At 44.3% G+C, this 23763-nt stretch overlaps 1 non-coding gene and 1 pseudogene across 1 annotated transcript; one reads left to right on the top strand and one right to left on the bottom strand.

The window, feature by feature from the left end:
- Window positions 1-8676: 8676 nt before the first annotated feature.
- LOC116459864 (Golgi pH regulator-like) lies at window positions 8677-9981 on the top strand (annotated as a pseudogene).
- Window positions 9982-20343: 10362 nt separating this feature from the next.
- On the bottom strand, window positions 20344-20417 carry TRNAT-AGU (transfer RNA threonine (anticodon AGU)). Its single transcript has one exon. It is a non-coding gene; the product is annotated as a tRNA-Thr (tRNA).
- Window positions 20418-23763: the final 3346 nt, after the last annotated feature.

The raw sequence follows: 23763 nt of genomic DNA, 5'->3' as shown, positions 1-23763 counted from the left end.
TTGTTGGTCAGGGTGGAGTTCATTGGTGTGGTCTTGGCTCACTGCAACCTTCGCCTCAAGGGTTCAAGCGATTCTCCTGCTTTGGCCTCCCAAATAGCTGGGATCACAGGTGACTGCCACCACACCCAGCTAATTTTTGTATTTTTTTCTTTTTTTGCACACAAAACAATAAACATTTTCTAAAAATACAGACAAACAAAAAGATGCATATCAAACATATTAGCAAGGTTGCACATGGGAAGACTGGGAATAGAAATGGGGGGTGGGAATGAAATAAAATAAATGAGAGAGGGACTTTGTATGGATCAATGATAATAACTCAATCCTCTATGTCTTTGACAAAGAAGAAAGAGAAGGAAGAGGAAGAAAAAGAAAGTGGGATAAAGGATCAGAAAGGGAGGAAAATAGAAAAAATTAGAGTATGACTCCAGGGTAGACCTGTTTTGTTGTTGCTGGGTTGGTTGGTTGGTTTGTTTGTTGTATTTTTCATATGTTTCGCCATGTTGGCCAAGCTGGTCTCGAATTCCTAGCCTCAAGTGATCAGCCCACCTCGGCCTCCCAGAGTGCTGGGCCTACAGGCGTGAGCCACCACGTCCAGCCCCCACACTGAGTCTGGCCTCCTTGGTAGGCCTCCCAGACGGGGTGGCCGGGCAGAGGCGCTCCCCACATCCCAGACGGGGCGGTCGGGCAGAGGCTCTCCTCACTTCCCAGACGGGGCAGCCAGGCGGAGGCGCTCCTCACTTCCCAGAGGGGGCGGCCGGGCAGAGGCCCTCCTCACATCCCAGACGATGGGCGGCCGGGCAGAGGCGCTCCTCACTTCCCAGACAGGGCGGCCGGGCAGAGGCGCTCCTCACATCCCAGACGGGGCAGCCGGGCAGAGGGGCTCCTCACTTCCCAGAGGGGGCGGCCAGGCAGAGGCCCTCCTCACATCCCAGACGATGGGCGGCCGGGCAGAGGCGCTCCTCACTTCACAGACAGGGCGGCCGGGCAGAGGCGCTCCTCACTTCCCAGATGGGGCGGGCGGCCGGGCAGAGGCGCTCCTCACTTCCCAGACAGGGCGGCCGGGCAGAGGCGCTCCTCACTTCCCAGACGATGGGCGGCCGGGCAGAGGCGCTCCTCACTTCCCAGACGGGGCGGCCGGGCAGAGGCGCTCCTCACTTCCCAGATGGGGCGGCTGGGCAGAGGCGCTCCTCACTTCCCAGACGATGGGCGGCCGGGCAGAGACGCTCCTCACTTCCTAGACGGGGCGGCGGTTGGGCAGAGGCGCTCCTCACCTCCCAGACGGGGGGGCCGGGCAGAGACGCTCCCCACCTCCCAGAAGGGTCGGCGGCCGGGCAGAGGCTGCAATCCTAGCACCCTGGGAGGCCAAGGCAGGCGGCTGGGAGGCGGAGGCTGCAGCGAGCGGAGACCACGCCACCGCACTCCAGCCGGGGCAACACCGAGCACCGAGTGAGCGAGACTCCGTCTGCAGTCCCAGCACCTCGGGAGGCCGAGGCGGGTAGACCACTCGAGGCCAGGAGTTGGAGACCAGCCTGGCCAACATGGCGAAACCCCGCCTCCACCAAAAATACCAAAACCAGCCAGGCGTGGTGGCGCGCGCCCGCAATCGCAGCCACCCGGCAGGCCGAGGCAGGAGAATCATGGGAGCCCGAGGCAGGGAGTCTACAGCGAGCCGAGACCATGCCGCTTCACTCCAGCCTGGGCAAGAAAGGGAGACCGTGAGAAAGAAGAGAAGAGGGTAGGGTAGGGTAGGGTAGGGTAGGGTAGGGTAGGGTAGAAGGAAGGAAGGAAAGAAAGAAGAAAGAAAGAAAGAGAAAGAGAGAAAGAGAAAGAAAGAAAGGAGGGAGAGAGGGAGGGAGGGAAGGAAGGAAGGAAGCTAATTTTTGTATTTTTAGTAGAGGCAGGGTTCCACCATGTTGGCCAGACTGGTCTTGAACTCCCGATTCAGGTGATCCACCGGCCTCGGCCTCCCAAAGTGCTGGGATTACAAGCGTGAGCCACCGCACCCAGCCACTTTTTATTCTTCTACAGTCTTCATGGATTGCCTGATTTTGCTTCATAGTTGTAACAGATAATCTAATATTGTGCAAGTGTGATATTGAGTATGGCCAGGATCCTGTTTTATTGTGCTTACCACAAAGAAATAAATCATGTTCAGCCTCCTGCAGAGGGCAATTTGGCAGAATCCATCAACATTTCAAATTCATATATCATATTTCCCTTGATGTGCATTTCACAAGTGTACAAAGGATGCTTGCGGGCATAACGATTACGTTCTAATTATTCACTTCATATTATTTGTAATATAAAGATAAAGAAAAAGCTATTTATCTTAAGTATATAATCAGTTAAATAAATTATCCCATATATACGAAATATAACAGTTTTCATTTATTTATTTATAAGTGGCACAATCTCGGCTCACAGTAACCTCTGCCTCCCTGTTTCAAGAGATTCTCCTGCCTCGGCCTCCTGAGTAGCTGGTACTACAGGCCACTAAGCCTGACTAATTTTTGTATTATTAGTAGAGACGGGGTTTTACCATGTTGGCCAGGCTGGTCTCAAACTCCTGACCTCAAGTGATCCGCCCGCCTCGACGTCTCAAAGTGCTGGAATTACAGGCGTGAGCTACTGGGCCTGGCCGCTCCTTATGCTTTTTGCTTTTTTTTTTTTTTTTGAGACCGAGTCTCGCTCTGTCGCCCAGGCTGGAGTGCAGTGGCGCCATCTCGGCTCACTGCAAGCTCCGCCTCCCGGGTTCACGCCATTCTCCTGTCTCAGCCTCCTGAGTAGCTGGGACTACAGGCGCCCGCCACCACGCCCGGCTAATTTTTTGTATATTTTAGTAGAGATGGGGTTTCACCGTGTTAGCCAGGATGGTCTCAATCTCCTGACCTCGTGATCCGCCCGCTTCGGCCTCCCAAAGTGCTGGGATTACAGGCGTGAGCCACCGCGCCCGGCCTCCTTATGCTCTTTTAAATATACAGACTCGGCCAGGGTGGAAGAGAATATGTATTTGTATTAGATTGTATTTGCACTTTTAAAAATCTCTGGAAAGATAGCAGGAAGTTCATGACAATGGTAGCCTGTTTAAAATGCTAGTAACTGTACTTTGACATGATAGCACGTAAGAAAAATAAATAAATTAAATTAAAAAGCTGGGAACTGGGTGGATGAGAAAGAGGAAGGTGATATTAGCTGCATTTTTTTTCTGTACTCAAGATGTTTGAGCCAAGTGAACGTGTTACTTATTATAAAAATTAAGCCAGGCAGGGTGGCATGTACCTATAATTCTAGCTACTTGGGAGCCTGAGATAGGAGTGTAGCTTGAGCTTAGGAGTTCGAGACTAGCCTGGGTAACCTAGCGAGACCTTGTCTCAAAAAACTTTTTTTAATTAACAAAATTAAATAATTTAACAAATACTGTAAGCATATAGTAAAGTGGCAATAATAGTATCTGCAATGGAAAATGAAGCCAAGTTATTTATTTAAAAAATAATCTAAGAAAAAATTGTAGACATCTAATAAGCAAGGCAGGAAACCACGAGTGTCCTCCCTAAGGGTGTCTGCAATAGTGACAAGGAGCCACTATTCTCCAACTAGGAAGGAGACTCCACTTGAAAAGCTAGAGAACAATGATTCACAGAATTACTTTGACATGAAAGAAAGTTAAGGCAAAAAGGGTAGGAGTCTCCCTAATGGCATCCAAGACTGGCTTTAGACAGCCTATAAAGTGAGACCTGGGTATTTTATTATTTTATTTTATTTTATTTTAAAACGGAGTCTGGCTCTCGTCTCCTAGGCTGGAGTGCAGTGGCGCAATCTGGGCTCACTGCAATCTCCACCTCCCGGGTTCAAGGGATTCTCCTGCCTCAGCCTCCCAAGTAGCTGGGACTACAGGCACCTGCCACCACGCCTGGCTAATTTTTTTTTATTTTTAGTAGAGATGGGGTTTCATCATTTTGGCCAGGCTGGTCTCTAACTCCTGACCTCGTGATCCACCTGCCTAGGCCTCCCAAAGTGCTGGGATTACAGGCGTGAGCCATCGCACCCGGCCTGAGACCTGGGAATTTTAGGAGAATCATTGGGTTGACCAAAAATTAGACCCAGGCTGGGTGCGGTGGCTCACGCTGTAATCCCAGCACTTTGGGAGGCTGAGGCAGGCAGACCACTTGAGCCCAGGAGTTCGAGACCAACTTGGGCAACATGGTGAAACCCTGTATCTACAAAAAATACCAAAATATTAGCTGGGAGTGGTGGACAGTGCCTATAGTCCCAGATACTTGGGAGGCAGAGGGGAGGATTGCCTGAGCCCAGGAAGTTGGGAGGTCAAGGCTGCATTGGGCCATGATTGTGCCACTGTACTCTCGCCTGACCAAGCCTGTAATCCCAGCACTTTGGGAGGCCGAGGCGGGTGGATCACGCAGTCAGGAGTTCAAGACCAGCCTGGCCAAGATGGTGAAACCCCATCTCTGCTACAAATACAAAAATTAGCCGGGTGTGGTGGCAGTCGCCTGTAATCCTAGCTACTTGGGAGGCTGAGGCAGAGAATTGCTTGAACCCGGGAGGCGGAGGTTGTAGTGAGCCAAGATCGTGCCACTGCACAGCCTGGGCGACAGAGCAAGACTCTGTCTAAAAAAAAAAAAAAAAAAAAAAAAAAAAAGCAAAGCCGGGTGCCCCGTGGCTCACACCTATAATCCCAACACTTTGGGAGGCCGAGACGGGCCGATCACCTGAGGTCAGGAGTTCGAGACCAGCCTCAACATGGAGAAACCCGTCTCTACTAAAAAAAAAAAAAAAAAAAAAATACAAATTTAGCCCAGCGTGGTGCATGACTGTAATCCCAGCTACTCAAGAGGCTGAGGCAAGAGAATTGCTTGAACCTGGGAGGCACCGGTTGCGGTGAGCCAAGATCGCGCCATTGCACTCCAGCCTGGACAACAAGAGCAAAACTCTGTCTCAAAGAAAAAAAAAAAAAGACCCACATGGAATGTCTTTCCATGTTAATTGGATCTATCAATAGTGACCTGGACCTGTGAATCCAGAGTGCATACATGACTCAGGGAGTCAGATCCACAAGACACTCATGCTCTGATTCCAGCCCTTGGAATCAAAGGTAGCAGCCTTGATTAGCTCCAGGACTTCATAAGGGATGCAGAGGAAATTCTCTCACCCTAGCTAGCACCTTCTCTATGAATTTTCTGGGCCAAATTCACACAAGTGAAACAACAGAAACTTCCTCCTTCAAGTCTGTGAGTTTTAGATTTAGAGATTGGATTTTCCGTGAGGGAGCTGCAAACAAAATAGGTTTTTGTTGGTTTGTATTTCCTTATTAAACAAGTAACTTACAATCATTTGGATAGACTTTATTGAAACAGGTGAGGTGTGACCTGGGGATTATGGAAGGTGGGTATAGAGAGAATTGTTTCCTTTATTATAGTGAAACTTTACATGACGATGATGGTTTAATGCAGTCTTAAAAGAAAATGGAGGCGGGTTTCGTGGCTCACGCCTGTAATCCCAGCAGTTTGGAAGGCCGAAGCAGGCGGATCACTTGAGGTCAGGAGTTTGAGACCAGCCTGGCCAACATGGTGAAACCCTGGCTCTACTAAAAATACAAACATTAGCCTGGCGTGGTGGCAGGCACCTGTAATCCCAGCTACTCAGGAGGCTGAGGCAGGAGAAGAGCTTGAACCCGGGAGGCGGAGCTTGCAGTGAGCCAAGGTTGCGCCACTGCACTCCAGCCTGGGCGACAGAGCGAGACTCTGTCTCAAAAAAAAAAAAAAAAAGAAAGAAAAAAGAAAATGAAAACTTTCTTAGTTATTGATCAGCTTACTTGATTACAGCATCATGCTAATAATGCCAATATTAGGGGCCCCATAGAGGCCAGGCCAAGACATAATTTTTTTTCTTTTTTTTTTTTCTGAGTCAGTCTCCCTCTGTCACCCAGGCTGGAGTGCAATGACACGATCTTGGCTCACTGTAACCTCCGCCTCCCGGGTTCAAGCGATTCTCCTGCCTCAGCCTCCCGAGTAGCTGGGACTACAGGAGACTGCCACCACGCCCAGCCAATTGTTTTTGTATTTTTGGTAGAGACGGGGTTTCACCATATTGGCCAGGCTGGTCTTGAACTCCTGACCTTGTGATCCGCTTGCCTCGGCCTCCCAAAGTGCTGGGATTATAGGCATGAGCCACCGCGCCCGGCTTGAGTATAATTTCTTTAAACCCTTGACAGTTTCTAAGTATTGATTCACATGTCCACATGAGGTTGCCACTTATCTATTTCTTGAAAACTCCTCTCTGTCCTTCAGGGTAAAGAATGTCCAGTTCCCCATTTTGCTCAAAACGGAGCCCTGTTCCTTTTTTGACATCCCCAAGGAAACTCTGTTTGCAGAAAACTGTTGACAAAGGTCTGCTCTCCAGACTCCAAGGAAGCCAGACTCACCTGCATTGCACAGATGGGATCCTGCACATTGGCACCTACTCGGGTAAGGCACCACCTGGGCCTCTCAAAGCCTGCAGACAAACGCAGAGTTAAAAGAAAGGGAGCGGCTGCGTGCGGTGGCTCACGCCTGTAATCTCAACACTTTGGGAGGCTGAGGCGGGCGAATCATCTGAGGTCAGGAGTTCTAGATGAGCCTGGCCAACATGGCAAAAGCCGGTCTCTACTAATTATCCGGGCGTGGTGGTACGCGCCTGTAATCCCAGGAGGCTGAGGCAGGAAAATCGCTTGAACCCGGGAGGTGAAGGGTGCAGTAGGCTGAGATCGCTCCACTGCACCCCAGCCTTGGCCACACAGTGAGACCTGTCTCAAAAAAATAAAAGGAGAGAGGGTAATGGATTCGGGGTTCAACAACATAGCTCAGGACAAAGAAGGGACAAAGGTTCCTGAAATGGCTCAAAATCAAGGAGAGAATACAAAAAGTCTTTCCGTGTTTACGCTTAATAATATGCAAAGATTCTATCGGTTCAAACAGAGACTCACAGAAGTAACATGAAGAAAAGAAAAGGCATCATATTTTTGATCCAAAAACCTTTTGCTTGTTAGGCAAAATAATAACCGCTACACGACAGAAAAAAGTACCCTGGAAGATCTCAGAATAGAAGGAGCTGGCCGGGCGCGTTGGCTCACGCCTGTAATCCTAGCACTTTGGGAGGCCGAGGCAGGTGGATCACCTGAGGTCAGGAGTTCAAGAACAGCCTGGTCAACATGGTAAAACTCCGTCTCTACTAAAAATACAAAAATTAGCCAGGAGTGGTGCCGGGCGCCTGTAATCCCAGCCACTCGGGAGGCTGAGACAGGAGAATCGCTTGAGCCCGGGAGATGGAGGCTGCAGTGAGCTGTGATCGCGCCACTGCACTCCAACCTGGGCAACAAAGAGGGAAACTCTGTCTCAAAAAAAAAAAAAAAAAAAAAAAGGAGCTATGTCTATGCAATCCAGCTTCAGTGATGCGGTGCGCAGTGGCTCACGCCTGCAATCCCAGCACTTTAGTTGGTTGAGGCCGATGGATCACTTGAGCCCAGGAGTTAGAAGCCGGCCTTGGCAACATAGTAAGACCCCATCTCTACAAAAAAATTTTAAAAATTAGCCAGCCTTTAGTCGCTTATGCTGAGGCGGGAGGATCACTTTAGCCCAGGAGTTCAAGTGAGCTGATTACGCCCTGCCCTCCAGCCTGGACTACAAAGCAAGACCCTGCCTTTGCGCCAGTGGGTGGCGGGCGAGTCACAATAGTGGTTCCCTCTGCATAGTGACTGGAAAGGAACTTAGAATGCTCTTGAGCTGCATGCTGGTAGGCGGGGTTTATTCGGTTTGTGGAGAATCATCCAGATGAATATTTATATGTGAGAGGTTTTTTTTTTTTTTAAGGAATTGGTTTATGCAACTGTGGACCTGGCTAGTAATTGCTAAATCCATAGGGCAGGCTGTCAGAAAAGGCAGGCCATCGGAAAGGTCAGGCTGGAAACAATATAGAAAATCAATGAAACCAAAAGTTGGTTCTTTGAAAAGTTCACCAAAATTCACAAACATTTAGCTAAATGAACCAAGAAAAAAGAAGAGAGGGCCGGGCGCGGTGGCTCATGCCTGTAACCGTAGCACTTTCGGAGGCCGAGGTGGGCAGATCACCTGAGGTCAGGAGTTCGAGACCAGCCTGGCCAACATGGCGAGATCCCCGTCTCTACTAAAAATACAAAAGTTAGCCTAGCGTTGTGGAGGCGTCTGTAATCCCAGCTACTCAGGAGACTGAGGCAGGAGAATCATCTGAACCCAGGAGGCGGAGGTTGCAGTGAGCCGAAATGGCGCCACTGAAGCCTGGGCAATAGAGTGAGACTGTCTCAAAAAACAAACAAACAAACAAAAGAGGAGACTCAGAAGACTAAAATCAGAAACGAAAGTGGAGGTGTCCGCTCTACCTACGCTGAGCCCGAGGCGGGAAGCTCTGGACACAGCCGTTGACTGGCTGGCTGGGGCGCAGCTTGATGGCGTCAGGCTGACGAGCCCGCAGTCCCTACGGCTGCACCTGGGCGAAGGCTGCCTGTGTGAGAGGCCGGTGGCCCCAGCGTGCCGTGGCCTTGGAAGTGGGAAATGGAGGCAGGAGCCCTCCCTACACTTCACCATAGGCTTCCTGATTGATTCCAGCATCACGATTACCTCCCAGATACTTTTTTTTTTTTAATTTGGGTGGCTTTTCTTCATGTGCCAATTGTTTAAGAACTATGAGGTGCGTCAGTATGTTGTACAGGTGATCTTCTCTGTGACGTTTGCATTTTCTTGCACTATGTTTGAGCTTATCATCTTTGAAATCTTAGGAGTATTGAGTAGCAGCTCTCGTTATTTTCACTGGAAAATGAACCTGGGTGTAATTCTGCTGATCCTGGTTTTCCTGGTGCGTTTTTACACTGGCTATTTTATTGTGAGCAACATCCGACTACTTTTGTCTCCTCTGTCTTAGTGCATAAACAACGACTGCTTTTTTCCTGCTTCCTGTCTCTTGTGGTTGACCTTTATCTGTTTCTTCTGGAAACTAGGAGATTGCTTTCCCATTCTCAGCCCAAAACATGGGATCTTATCCATAGAACAGCTCATCAGCTGGGTTTGTGTGATTGGAGTTACTCTCATGGCTCTCCTTTCTGGATTTGGTGCTGTCTACTGCCCATACACTTTGATGTCTTACTTCCTCAGGAATGTGACTGACACAGATATTCTAGCCCTGGAACAGCGACTGCTCCAAACCATGGATATCATCATAACCAAAAAGAAAAGGATGGCAATGGCACAGAGAACGATGTTCCAGAAGGGGGAGGTGCATAACAAACCATCGGGATTCTGGGGAATGATAAAAAGTATTACCTTATTCAACAGGAAGTGGATGCTTTGGAAGAACTAAGCAGGCAGCTTTTTCTGAAAACAGCTGATCTGTATGCTACCAAGGAGAGAACAGAATACTCCAAAACCTTCAAAGGGAAATATTTCAATTTTCTGGGTTACTTTTTCTCTATTTTCTGTGTTTGAAAAATTTTGCATGGCACCATCAATATTGCTTTTGATCGAGTTGGGAAAATGGATCCTGTCACAAGAGGCATTGAGATCACTGTGAATTATCTGGGAATCCAATGTGATGTGAAATTTTGGTCCCAACACATTTCCTCCATTCTTGTTGGAATAATCATCGCCACAACCATCAGAGGATTGCTGATCACTCATACCATGTTCTTTTATGCCATCTCTAGCAGTAAGTCCTCCAGTGTCAATGTCCTGCTATTAGCACGGATAATGGGCCTGCACTTTGTCTCCTCTACGCTGCTGATCTGAAATGAGTATGCCTCTAGAATACTGCACCATAATTACCAAAGTCCTTGGAGAACTGCAGTTCAATTTCTGTCACCATTGGTTTGATGTGATCTTCCTGGTGAGCACTCTCTCTAGCATAGTGTTTCTCTATTTGGCTCACAAACAGGCACCAGAGAAGCATATGACACCTTGAACTTAGGCCTACTACAGACTGTTAGAGGCCAGTGGTTTCAAAATTTAGATATGAAAGGGGAAAAAATGGAGGGGACCAGGGTCTAACATTTTATAAACAAACAAAATGTTGTGGTAGCATTTTTTACCTCTAGCATCCTCTTTCCTACTCAAGTGATACTGTGATCACGAGTAGCATCAGCTACAAGATGAGAGGGAGCAGTAACTCAAGGCAATACTCAGCAGAGAGCATCCTATGTGGACCTGAGGCTGGTGCAATGGCCGAGAGGAACCAAAAAACTAAAAGGGAAAAATACACTGGAACTCTGGGGCAAGAGATGTCTATGGTAGCTGAGCCAAACACATAGGATATCCATTTTAAGGTTCACATGGAGGTGGTCATAACTTTCCCTTGAGATTGACTGTCATTAAAATCAGAGATTGTAATGAAAAGAATAAACAGGAAGAAAAGGGAAGGAAGGAAGGAAGGAAGGAAGGAAGGAAGGAAGGAAGGAAGGAAGGAAGGAAGGAAGGAAGGAAGGAAGGAAGGAAGGAAGGAAGGAAGGAAGGAAGGAAAGAAGGGAAGAAACATTACGAATTTACAGAAATCAAAAGGATTATAAAAGAATACTGTGAACAATTGTATGCCAGCAAATTGGATAACCTAGATGAAGTGGATAAGCTCCTAGAAACAATCTATTAAAATTTAATTAAAAAGAAATAAAAAATCTGAATAGACCTATAACTAGTAAGGATACCGAAGCAGTACGATACAAAATTTATCCACAAATTACTAGCAAACTAAAGTTAGCAATATGTTTTTGGGTTTGTTTTTGTTTTTGTTTTTTGAGACGGAGTCTTGCTCTACTGCCCAGGCTGGAGTGTAGTGGCGGAATCTTGGCTTACTGTAACCTCCACCTCCCAGATTTAAGCAATTCTTCTGCCTCGGCCTCTCAAGTAGCTGGGACTAAAGGCACACACCGCCACACTCGGCTGATTTTTTGTATTTTAGTAGAGACGGGGTTTCACTGTGTTGCCCAGGCTGGTCGCGAACTCCTGAGCTCAGGCAATCCTCTGCCTTGGCCTCCCAAAGTGCTAGGATTACAGGCATGAGCCACCATGCCCGGCTAGCAATATGTTAAGAAGATTATACACTACGAAAAAGTAGGATTTATTCCTGGAATGTGAGGATAATTCAAGATACAAATATCAGTCAATGTAATATATACCACATTAACAGAATAGAAAAAAATTACATAATCACCTCCATTGATACAGAAAAAGCATTTGACAAAATCCCACACCATTTTGTGAAAAACAAACAAACAAAGAAACCCACCCAATGAACTAGAAATAGAAGAAAACTTCCTTAACATCATAAAGGCTACTTACGATTAACCTTCAACTAACATCATATTCAATAGTGAAAGGCTGGCTGGGCACAGTGGCTCATGCCTGTAATCCCAGCACTTTGGGAGGCGGAAGCAGGCGGATTACCTGAGGTCAGGAGTTGAAACCAGCCCGGACAACATGGCAAAACCCCATCTCTACTGAAAATACAAAAAAATTAGCTGGGCATGGCATGCGCCTGTAGTCCCAGCTACTCAGGAGACTGAGGCATGAGAATCACTTGAGCCTGGGAGGCAGAGGTTGCAGTGAGCTGAGATCTCACCACTGTACTCCAGCCTAGGCGACAGAGTGAGACACCGTCTCAATTAAAAAAAAAAAAAAAATAGTGAAAGACTGAAAGCTTTTTTTCCAAGATCAGCAAAAGACAAAAATGCCACATTCACCACTCTATTCGGCATAGTGTTGACAGTTCTAGCCACAGAAAGTAGGCAAGAAAATGAAATAAAAAGTATCCCAGCTGGCTCTGTGGCTTATGCCTATAATCACAACACTTTGGGAGGCTGAGGCAGGAGGATCGCTTGAGCCAAGTAGTTCGAGACCAGTGCAGGCAATATGGCCAAACCCCGTCTCTACCAAGAATGCAAAAATCAGCTGGGTGTGGGTGGGAGCATCGCTGGAGCCCGGGAAGTCAAGGTTGCGAGGAGCCATGATTGCGCCACTGCACTCCAGCGTGGGTAATCTCCTGTCTCAAAAAATAAATAAATAAAATAAATTTAAAATTTTTAAATTTAAAAAAGAAACTCGTATGCCAATATTTCACAGCAACATTATTGATTTGGGTTGATTCCACCTGTTGACTATTCAGAAAGTCTAAAAAGGAGTAAAAATTTTGATACATGCTATAATATGAATAAAGAGTGAGAACATTATTCAAAGTGAAATAAGCCAAACATAAAGGACAAATATATGATTTCCACAATACTAAAATTCATAGAGACAGAAAGAGTAGTTACCAAGAGCTGGGGAAGTGGAGAGAAATGGGGAGTTATTATTTAAAGGATACAGAGTTTCAATTTTGGATGATAAAAAGTTCTGGAGATAGATAACGGGGATGGTTGCAAGATGATGTGAATGTACTTAATTCTACTGAAATGTACACTTAAAACTAATTCAAATAACAAATTTTATATTATGCATATCTTGCCACAGTTTTTAAAAGGCCCTAAAAATATGTAAGGATGTAAATTAAGTGGTTTAGAAAAGTAAAGGGATAGGCCAGGCGCAATGGCTCATGCCTGTATTCCCAGCATTTTGGGAGGCCAAGGCAGGTGGATCACGAGGTCAGGAGTTAGAGACCAGCCTGGCCAATATGGTGAAACCACATCTCTACTAAAAATACAAAAATTAGCCAGGCATGGTGGCGCACGCCTGTAGTCCCAGCTGCTTGGGAGGCTGAAGCAGAAGAATCACTTGAACCCAGGAGGCAAAGTTGCAGTGAGCTGAGATCACGCCACTGCACTCCAGCTTGGGTGACAGAGTGAGACTCTGTCTCAAAAAAAAAAAAAAAAAGAAAAGAAAAGGGATAAAGATATATAACACAAAGGTTAGGCTGGGTGTGGTAGCTCATACCTGTAATTCCAGAACATTGCAAGGCTGAGGCAGGTAGATCACTTGAGGCCAGGAGTTCGAGACTGGCTTGGCCAAAATGGTGAAACCCTGTCTCTACTAAAAATACAAAACTTAGCCAGGTATGGTGGCCCACCCCTATAGTCCCAGCTACTCAGGAGGCTGAGGGATGACAATCACTTGAACCCAAGAGGCAGAGGTTGTAGTGAGCCAAAATCGCGCCACTGCACTCCAGCCTGGGTGACAGAATGAGTCTTAAAAAATAAATAAAATAAAATAAATAAAGTTAAAAACAACAACAACAACAACAACAACAACAAAAAACCCACAAAGGCTAACCATAAAAAAATTAACATCAAACGTATGTATTAACATAAAGTGTAGATTTTAAGACAAGGAGTATTACCATAGACAGAGACGTGACATAATAAAAAAGAAAAGGAGGCATTTCATAGTAATAAAACAGAGACATTTTATAAAACAGAAACATGTGAATGCTGCATGTGTAGCATTCAATATATATTGTATATATTCAATAATATATAACAATAATAAAAAATGACATGAAAACTTACGTCTATACAAAAATCTATCACAATTATTTGTAATCCTTTATTTATAAAATAGCAAAACACTAGAAAACTACTAAAATGTACCTCAATAGGTAGATGGTTAAAGAAACTGTGGTACATCCATACTATAAACAACTACTCAACAATTAAAAGGCAGGAACTGTTGATACAACAAATTGGATGGATCTCAAGGGCATTAGGCTGTGAAAAAGGCCATCCTTTTTTTTTTTTTTTTTAAGACAGAGTCTTGCTCTGTCACCCAGGCTGGAGTGCAGCGGTGCCATCTCCACCCACTGCAACCTCCACCTCCTGGGTTCAAGCAGTTCTCATGCTTTACCCTCCCGAGAAGCTGGGACTACAGGTGTGAGCCACCATGTCCAGCTAATTTTTGTATTTTTAGTAGAGATATCGTTTCACCATGTTAGCCAGGCTGGTCTTGAACTCCTGGCCTCATGTGATCCACCTGCCTCGGCCTTCCAGAGTGCAGGGATTACAGGCGTGAGCCACCGCACCTGGCCTATTTCTATAACATTCTAAAAACAAAATAAAAAACAGAGATTAAGAACACATTAGGCCTGGCCCGGTGGTTCATGCCTATAATCCCAGCACTTTGGGAGGCCAAGGTGGGCGGATCACCTGAAGTCAGGAGTTCAAGAACAGCCTGGCCAACATGGTGAAACCCTGTGCCTACTAAAAATACAAAAAATAGTCAGGTGTGGTGGCACATGCCTGTAATCCCAGCTACCTGGGAGTCTGAGGCACGAGAATGGCTTGAACCCGGGAGGCAGAGGTTGCAGTGAGCCGAGGTTGCGCCACTCCACTCCAGCCTGGGCAATAGAGTGAGACTGTCTCAAAAAAAAAGAACATATTAGTAGTTGTGGGGGGGTGGGTGGCATGGGAAGTGAGTGTAACTAATTAAGTGGTGGCACCCACAGGGAAATGTTTGTGGTGATGAAGCTTTTTTTTCTGGTTTCCAGTGATAGTTACACAAATCTACACATGATAAAATGACCTAGAACGATATACAAACATTGTACCAATGTCAGATTCTTGGGTTTGATATTGTACTATAGTTACATATGATGCAGCCTTTGGGGGGAACTAAATTAAGGGTACAGGGGACTTCCCTGTGCTTTCTTTGTAATTGCCTGTAAATCTATAATTATTTCAAAATTAAAATTTTAAAAACCTGATGGTAGTGGGGCATGGTGGCCCACACCGGTAATCCCAGCTACTCAGGAGGCTGAGGCAGGAGAATCACTTGAACCTGGGAGGCAGAGGCTACAGTGAGTTGAGATCGCACCACTGTACTTTAGCCTGGGCAATACAGCGAGACTCCATCTCAAAAAAAAAAGTAATAAGAATGTTCTCTAATCAATATAGAATTAAACTAGAAATCAGTAACAAAAACAAAGGAAAATATCCCCAAATGCTTGGGGAAATAACATCACACTCCCAAACAACCTATGGGTTAAAGATAGGTTACAAGAGAAATTAGAAAATAGTTTGAACTAAAAATAATAAAGTACAACATATCCAAACTTATTGATAGCTGCTAACACTGTTCTTGGAGAGAAAGCTATAGATTTATATACAAAGATTATCCAGTTGGGCATGTAAGAAGCTACAAGTCATCACTAAGTCCTAAAAACAAGCAAAACCTGAACAAACTGAAAACCCAAGTCTTCTTAGGTCTGTCAGAAAAAATGAGGTCACAGGGCAAGCCACTGCTCCCAAAATTGAAAAAGACAAATACAGAGAATCACAACTTACCAGAGCAGAAACCCACAGAACAGACACCATGTGAACTAGTGCTGGAGCAGGGAAACCTAAATTCTAATTAGCAAATTGTTGGTGGCTCAACATTGGCGAGTCTAGGAGATAAAAACTCCAGAACTCAGTCATCTGCACCCCACAATTTTGTTAATTTTACCTCAGGAGCTTGACCAGATTGTCATAGTGAATGTGGAAGAAAAATCCCCTCTACCTCTGGTAGCAGGTGGGGCAAGAACCAGTTTGCAATAGGCCAGAGCATTTTGTTCTCTTAATAGGTCTGCCCTCAGGAGAAACCATTTAACCTCAGCCTAACCTGCTGGGGTTTTATCAGAGCCCAGCTGATCTGTGGGAAGGGAAATAACCAACTCCAGCCCACTCTAGCCATCCAGTCCCACCTAAAGTGGGGGAAAACCTAGGAAGCATGTTTAAAGTTGACAGTCCAGAGACACAGGCTCACTAACAGACTGAGACCTACTTGTGGGACTACAGAATGCTTTTTTCCCCCCACACCTTCCCACTACATTACTAAAGGCCTGCTTATAGCACCTCACTTTACCCAGTGGAGCATGTCCTGCTATCAAGAAAAAATAACAAGGCACAATAAAAAGCAAAATACACAGAAGAGACAGAGCAAGCATCAGAATCAGACTCAGATATGACAGGGATGTTGGAATTCTCAGACCAGGAATTTGAAACAATTGATTAAGATGCTAGGGGCTTTGGCTAGGCGAGGTGGCTCACACCTGTAATCCCAGCACTTTGGGAGGCTCAGGTGGGCGGATCACATAAGGCTAGGACTTCCAGACCAGCCTGACCAACATGATGAAACCCCGTCTCTACTAAAAATACAAAAAAAATTAGCCAGGCCTGGTGATACATATCTGTAATCCCAGCTACTCAGGAGGCTAAGGCACGAGAATTGATTGAACCCGTGAAGCAGAGATTGCAGTGAGCCACTGCACTGCAGCCTGGGTGACAAAGCGAGGCTCTGTCTCAAGAAAAAAAAAAAGATGCGAAAGGCTCTAATGTATAAAAAAGATAGCATGCAAGAACAGATGGGCAATGTAAGCAGAGAGATGGAAATTCTGAGAAAGAGCCAAAAAGACGTGCTAGTGATCAAAAACACTATAACATCAAGATAATGAAAAGACAAGCCACAGAGTGGGAGAAAATATTTGCTAAAGATATACCAGATAAAGTACTCTTATTCAAAATCTACAAAGAGCTCTTAAAATTCAACAGTAAGAACACAACCTCATGAAAAAAAAAATGGCCAAAGACCTTAACAATCATGTTACCAAAGAAGATATACAGATGAAAAATAAGCATATGGAAAGATGTTCCACATTATATGTCATCAGGGAGATGCACACTAAAACAACAATGAGATATCACTACACACCTATCAGAACAGCTAAAGTCCAGAACACTGACAACAGCAAATTTTGGTGAAGCTTTGGACTAACAGGAACTCTGATTCATTCCTGGTGGAATCACAAATGATACAGCTACTTTAAAAGACAGTTTGATGGTTTCTTGCAAAAGTAAACTTATTATTTTCACACAATCCAGTTGTACTCCTTGGTATCTAACCCAAAAGAGTTGAAAAATTATGTCCACACGAAAATCTGTACACAGATGTTTATAGCACCTTTATTAATAATTGCCAAAATTTGGAAGCAACCAAAATATTATTCAGTAAGTGAATGGATTAACTGTGATATATGTAGACAATGGAATATTATTCAGCATTAAAAAGAAATGAGATATCAACCCATGAAAAGACATGGAGGAAACTTAAATGCACATTACTAATAAGCCAATCTGAAAAAGCAAATACTGTATAATTGTAATTATATGACATTCTGGAAAGGCAAAACTATGAACACAGTAAAAAGATCAGTCGTTGCCAGGGTTTGTGAGGATGGAGGGATGAACAGCCCAAGCACAGAGAATTTTTAAGGCAGTGAAACTACTCTGCATGATACTATATTGGTGGGTATATATCATACTTCTGTGCAAATGGATAGAATGTACAACACCAAGAGTGAAGCCTAATGTAAACTCCGGTCTGTGGGTGATGATGGTATGTCAAGATAGGTCAACAATTGTAATGAATGTACTATTCTAGCGGGGCATGTTGATAAGTGAGGGAGTTATGCATGTGCGGGAGCAGGTGGTATATGGGAAATCTCTGTACCTTCTGCTCAAAGTTTTGCTGTGAATCTAGAACCTCTCTTTAAAAAAAAAGTATATAAAATGCATATGTAAGAAAGAATAAAGGTTTATGTTTGTGGAACTTTATGAAGGGAAATGAAGCTTGGGACTTTAAGCTCGGTGGAGAATTGATTCAGAGAGTCAACCCAAGAATCGGTACGGACAGTCGTGAAGAACAGATATGAAGGGCCTGAACGAGGGACCTATCAACAACAGAGGAGAAGGACATTTTATAGAGTCTGAATGTAAGCTCAGTAGAATTTTGCAACGATTTTGACGCTGGGTGAGAGAGTGAGAAGGAATTCTGAGATAAGCAGAAGGACAAATTCCAGTCATCACGTCAAGTAAGTAAACGTCAAATCTGGTCAGCGCCAAGATGTTTGAGATTTATCTTATGGAGGTTATAGTTTTAGTATAAGGCTCATAGAACTCAAATACGTAGCAATTTCTGGGTTTTGGATATTTCCTAATGTCGATGTGGTTTTTGTAGCAGTTTTAAAATGCGATTGTAGACACTGACTTTAATAGAAAGAAAACAAATTTCTAGGAAGGAGGGATGATTAACAGTGAATTCCTGATTAGGTCCAGCAGGGTAGTTCCTTCTCTTAGTAGGGGTTTCCGTGGGTAGGGGTTTCCGTAGTGTTAAGTAGGGGTTTCCGTAGTGTTAAGTAGGGGTTTCCGTAGTGTAGTGGTTATCATGTTCGCCTCACTACGCGAAAAGTCCCCGGTTCGAAACTGGGTGCGAACACTATCCTGTACTCACTTTTGTCTTCCTAAAACTTATAGCGACCGCTTGTCTTCCTAAAATTTACAACGACCGTTTTTAGGACTCCCGCTCTTAGGATCCCGTCCATTCGAATAAATTATTATAACCCTGTAAGTTGTTTACACTGTGTAACTCAGTACTACGAATACGACTTGCGCTCTTCCTACACCAGATTTACAGAAGAGGGAGCCCCGTGGGAGCCCAAAGACAACAGGAGGCTAAAGGAAGAAGGAGCATATATTTATGTTGAAAGATCCCAGCCTGGTGCCATTTGATGGGATTTGGAAGGAGGTCGAGTTGCCTGAGAAAAGAGTAACTTGAATTGTATAAGAAATGTTACTTTGTTAGAGAAGACTAACAAAAGCATGACTTTAAGAATTCTTTTTATACTGGAACATTTCCCTGCTTAGTACTTTTTTTTTTTTTTTGAGACAGAGTCTCGCTCTGTTGCCCAGGCTGGGGTGCAGTGGTTGTAACCTCCACCTCCTGGGTTCAAGCGATTCTCCTGCCTCAGCCTCCCAAGTAGCTGAGACTACAGGCGTGTGCCACCACGCCCGGCTACTTTTTGTATTTTTAGTAGAGACGGGGTTTCACTATATTGGCCAGGCTGGTCTCACACTCCTGACCTTGTGATCCGCCCACCTCAGCCTCCCGAAGTGCTGGGATTACAGGCGTGAGTCACCGCGCCTCACCCCTGTTTAGTACTTTTAGGTGCTCAAGCCTTCTAGCTGTAGTTGATATCATTGACTATCGCTTTAGATTTCACTCCATTTCAAGTTGTCTCTAGAATCCAGTCTTTTGACAAATGACCACATTCCCAATCAGGACCGTCTTCCCAGTCAGGACTGTCTTCATGGGCATGCGACCTACGCATTTGCACAAGGCCAGGCACTTGACTTAATGCTCTGCTATTGCTGGTTTGAAATTCCTAATTTTCTTAAACAAGGAATATTTCCATTTTGCACTGCACTCATAAATTATGTAACTGGTTTTTCTCCTAAATGCTCACAAAGGAGTAATCGTCCAATGTAATCATTCCTTACAGTGAGAAGCAAAAAGCTGAGGGCAATACTGCAACAAGGAATGTTATGAGGGAAGGCATTTGTAGAATGTGATACTTTGCAGATATAACTGATAAATTTATTTTTCTTTAAAGAGCAGCTAAAACATAACACTGTATCCAGGGTTTGATTAATTTTTCCATCCTTTTATTTTTATCTGTCTAATAAATGATCCACAACTTCAGGTCCCATTTGCTTCCAGCCTCTTGTTAGGTTTTTTGTTTTTGTTTGTGTTTTCTTTTGGTGTTTCACTAATCATTCTTCTTATCCTCTCAAGACGTTGTCATGTTACTCCACTTTTCAATATATTCAGTGAAATTCTAGAGTTCAGAATCATGCAAGGAGGAAGTTATCACAACACTCAATTTATACAATACGTATGTCTTATCTCCTTCCTTGCCTTCCTTTTGAATTGTATTAAAAGCAAAAATGTTACGTGAAGCTGTAAGTTCCTTAGAAATATGAAAAGTAGCTACAAAAATTTAAACGTAGAAAATTGCGGCCGGGCGCGGTGGCTCAAGCCTGTAATCCCAGCACTTTGGGAGGCCGAGGTGGGCGGATCACAAGGTCAGGAGATCGAGACCATCCTGGCTAACACGGTGAAACCCCGTCTCTACTAAAAAAAATGCAAAAAAAATTAGCCGGGCGTGTTGGCGGGCGCCTGTAGTCCCAGCTACTTGGGAGGCTGAGGCAGGAGAATGGCGTGAACCCGGGAGGCGGAGCTTGCAGTGAGCCGAGATCGCGCCACTGCACTCCAGCCTGGGGGACAGAGAAAGACTCCGTCTCAAAAAAAAAAAAAGAAAAGAAAATTGCAGCTCAATTCTAGATGGTTCTAGATGGTTGGTCTCTGGCATAGATTTAGCTAGTTCATCGTAAATATTTCCAACCCATCACCATGTTCCTCTACAAAGTGCCTCAGACATCGAGATTCAAGGTTTGCTGCTTTATTAGGTATAAATCCAAGTCAGGTTTAACTAGTGACAAGAATTTACCTAAGTTTAGGGGAAGAAATAAAGAGGCCTCGCTGGGATTCAAACCCAGGATTTCCTGTTTACTAGACAGGCGCTTTAACCAGCTAAGCCACGAAGCCTCACCTGTGTTGTGGGGGGGGTAATTTGTTATTTTATAAGAATTTACACCTCAGCCTGTCAATGTTTCTACCTCAGTGACTTTCTTTGTAGTAACACAATACCACATTTCTGGATCTCAGTCAAAACCAAAGAATAATGTTCTTGCTGTAGAATAAGAATAGGTCTTGAATTAAGAAGACTGTTTTCCTTTAGGAAACTGCTCTAAATGTCAGGAACACCTCCAGACGATAAGCTCTGGTGGCCAAGTAGAAAACTTGCTTGGTTTTTAGAACAATTACATCTCTTATGCCTACCAGTGAATTTGCCTTCTGATGAACTCTCATTTCATTTGTTCATTCAGTGGGTAAGTGGTATCAGGAAAAACACTCTCTCTACATTTTTCTGTAACTTGGCCCCCAATGATTCTGCCTGTCCAGCATGCAAAATATCGTCACCCTGGCCACGTCTGACTTCTTTGCAACATGAACTCGATATCTAGGATGGCGTTATCAAAATCAGGTAAAGGTGCAGATTAAATTCCTTGGGTAAATTTTTTTGGCCGGGCGTGGTGGCTCAGGCCTGTAATCCCAGCACTTTGGGAGGCCGAGGCGGGCAGATCACGAGGTCAGAAGATCGACACCATCCTGGCTGACGTGGTGAAACCCCGTCTCTACTAAAAATACAAAAAATTAGCCGGGGGTGGTGACGGGCGCCTGTTAGTCCCAGCTACTCGGGAGGCTGAGGCAGGAGAATTGCTTGAACCCGGGAGGTGGAGCTTGCAGTGAGCCAAGATCGCGCCATTGCACTCCAGCCTAGGTGACAGAGCGAGACTCTGTCTCAAAAAAAAAAAAAATTTTTTTTCAAATAAGGTTCTACTTAGTTTGAACATCTATGTACTTAAGATACAAGTTACCTGTCTCCCAACTACAGGCAGAGGGGACATAGGATAATCTCGATACACAATCCTACTCAAAAAGAACAAAAACAAGAGGAAAAAGAAAAAGAAAAAACAAAAAACAAGAGGCACACTGGTCTGTAGCAATTGTAGAATTCAGCGGGCACATAATGCTAGTGCATTGATTGGAACTCAGTAATGCCGTCTGAGAATGATTCCCTAGGCTCTTGGGTCCATCTCCTGGGTTCTTATTCCAGAGTCAGATTCATCCATTCTTTTAATAAGAAATATCATTTACTTGCAGCTGAATGGTTTTCTTAGCCTACTTCCTTCCCATAGTAGTCTGGGAAGAAGAGGGGTGAGGTCCAAAGTATTTTCATTTTATGCTGTCCTTTATTCCTTTCAGTCCAGACTGTCAATGTTCATATACCATAATTTTCTTCAAAAGATGTGATGTTATGAAAGTTACTGAAGTTTATTCCTTTAGACCAGGGGTTCACGAACTATAGCCCACAGGCCAAATCTGGCCTTACATCTGTTTTTATAAAGCTTTATTGGAACACAACCACATTCATTCATTTAGCATTATCTTTAGCTGCTTTCCTGCAACAGCTGATTTGTGTAATTGCCACATCAACTGAATGGCCCACAAAGCCTAAAATATTTACTATCTGGGTCTTTAAAGAAAAAGTTTTCCAGGCCAGAAGCAGTGGTTCACCCCCATAATTCCAGCACTTTGGGAGGCCAAGGCAGAAGGATCACTTGAGCCCAGGAGTTTGAGACCAGCCTGGCCAACCTGGTGAAACCCCCTCCCTACTAAAAATACAAAAAAAATTAGCCTGGTATGGTGGTAGTCCCAGCTACTTGGGAGGCTGAGGCAGGAGAATCACTTGAACCTGGGAGGTGCAGGGTGCAGTGAGCCAAGATCGGACCACTCACTGCCCTCCAGCCTGGGTAACAGAGCGGGACTCTGTCTCAATAAAAAAAAATTTTTTTTAAGTTCGCCAATTTCTTTTAAAACAAAAGCCACATTCATGAAAATAATGTCTTGTCTCCCTTTGGCTTCCCATAAAACTGCAGTAGGGCCACATTCTTAAGAGTTGTAGAATTATTGTTTAAACTATAGGATCCTTAAGGTATGTCCTTAAGAACCTTAGGGGTTTGTTTAGATACCACCTTAAGCCTCTCTGTGGTATTAATAAAGGACTTACAATAACACCCTTGGCTTCATCTTTAGACCACATTTTCTGATCGTGCTCTAGACAATAAGCTAAAACATTTGTAAGACTCACCTCATTTATTTCTCTTCTTTCAGGTATCACAGTCCCAAACTAACAGCAGGCGATGCCTGAAAACAGTTATTTCACATACTTATGTCCAGTATATTTTACTTGTTGTTTGCAATTTTCCTAACAGTGACTTCTTCACAGGCAGAAGCAGAAACCCATATCTCTTTTGTTGGTGTTCTTTTTCAATAGTATTATAATTTCAAGTTCCATCCACATTATTGCATGTATATCTACTCTGTTACTTTTTATATTGCTTAATAGCCTATGGTGTGCATTTTTAACAGTTTACCTGTCCACTTTCCAATAATAAATATTAAATTTTCAATTTCAAAAGACTAAAATAAGGCTGTGATTAACTTTATCACATGTGTACTCTCGGTAGTTAACATTTGAGGCAGTGGATAGGGTGGGGGAAGATTTATGCCTAGGAGCAGAGCAGTTACATCATAGAATGTGAATATACTTAATTTGAATAAGAAGTACTCCAGAATGGCTTCATTAATTTAAACTTTGACTAGCAGAACAGGAGGGTTCTTTTATCACTAGTCCTGCAAAAATTGACTTTATTCAGCTTCTAGTTTTGCCAATGTAATGACAGTAAATGCGATATATCTTTTTACTTTTTATTTCTGTGATTACTAAAGATTTTGTACAATCTTTGTTAGTCTTGACATATTTCTCTCCTCTAATTGCCTGTCCTATCTTTTGTTCATTTCCTTTTGATCTTGCTGTCCTTCTCTTGCAGATTTTCATGGCTTCTTGATATATATTATGCCCTTGCCATTTTTGGAGACAATTCAAACATATACTCCCATTAGTGCATCTATCTACCTATTTATATTTCTACTGTGTCCTTTATCTTACATATTCTTGACTTTTTAATTTAAGATTTTTTTAGCCGGGTGCAGTGGCTCACGCCTGTAATCCCAGCACATTGGGAGGCCAACCGGGGGGAATCACCTGAGGTCAGGAGTTGGAGACCAGCCTGACCAACATGGAGAAACCCCCGTCTCTACTAAAAATACAAAATTTGCTGGGCGTGGTGGTACATGCCTGTAATCCCAGCTACTCAGGAGGCTGAGGCAGGAGAATCACTTGAACCTGGGAGGCGGAGGTTGCGGTGAGCTGAGATCGCGCCATTGCACTCCAGCCCGGGCAACAAGAGCGAAACTCCGTCTCAAA

Source organism: Hylobates moloch, unplaced genomic scaffold, assembly GCF_009828535.3.
Source record: "Hylobates moloch isolate HMO894 unplaced genomic scaffold, HMol_V3 SCAFFOLD_20, whole genome shotgun sequence".
Lineage (NCBI taxonomy): Eukaryota > Metazoa > Chordata > Mammalia > Primates > Hylobatidae > Hylobates > Hylobates moloch.
The sequence above is the reverse complement of the archived record's forward strand: the minus strand, read 5'-3'. Positions and strand labels throughout refer to the sequence as shown.